Source organism: Penaeus monodon, chromosome 24, assembly GCF_015228065.2.
Source record: "Penaeus monodon isolate SGIC_2016 chromosome 24, NSTDA_Pmon_1, whole genome shotgun sequence".
Taxonomy (NCBI): domain Eukaryota; kingdom Metazoa; phylum Arthropoda; class Malacostraca; order Decapoda; family Penaeidae; genus Penaeus; species Penaeus monodon.
The window spans coordinates 4,554,303-4,554,690 of record NC_051409.1 but is presented as its reverse complement, the minus strand read 5'-3'; the positions used below and the strand labels follow the sequence as shown (position 1 = coordinate 4,554,690).

Below are 388 nucleotides of genomic sequence, written 5' to 3'. Positions count from 1 at the left end.
GCCAAAGTTTTTAAAAAATAAAAATCTTTTCCAATAAATTTTTCAAGCTTTCCCCCAAAAAAAACCCCCCAATTTTTCTTTATTTTCAAAACCTAATTTAAAAAAAATAAAAAATTAGATTCTCCACAGATTATATCCAAATTTTTTCAACCCCCATCCCATCAAAAATTTTGCCTCCCATCCCATTTCACAAATTCCTTCCCGAAAAACCCAAAACCAACCCCAAGGAAAAAAAGGAAATCCCCCTAGGCTGGGGCGAATTTGGGCCCCCGGCTTAGTTCCTTTTTTTAAAATTTTTTAATTTAAAGCATTTGCCCCCAAGGGGTTTTTATTGGGATTTGTTTATTCCCCTTCTTCCCTTAATTGGGGCCCCTATTCAATAGGAAGA

The 388-nt window shown here is 35.3% G+C and overlaps 1 long non-coding RNA gene across 1 annotated transcript in view; it reads left to right on the top strand.

Annotated features, from left to right (window-relative positions):
* LOC119588487 overlaps nucleotides 1-388 on the top strand; it is a 69,297-nt gene that overhangs the window by 52,697 nt on the left and 16,212 nt on the right. The gene's annotated exons all lie outside the window — the stretch shown is intronic.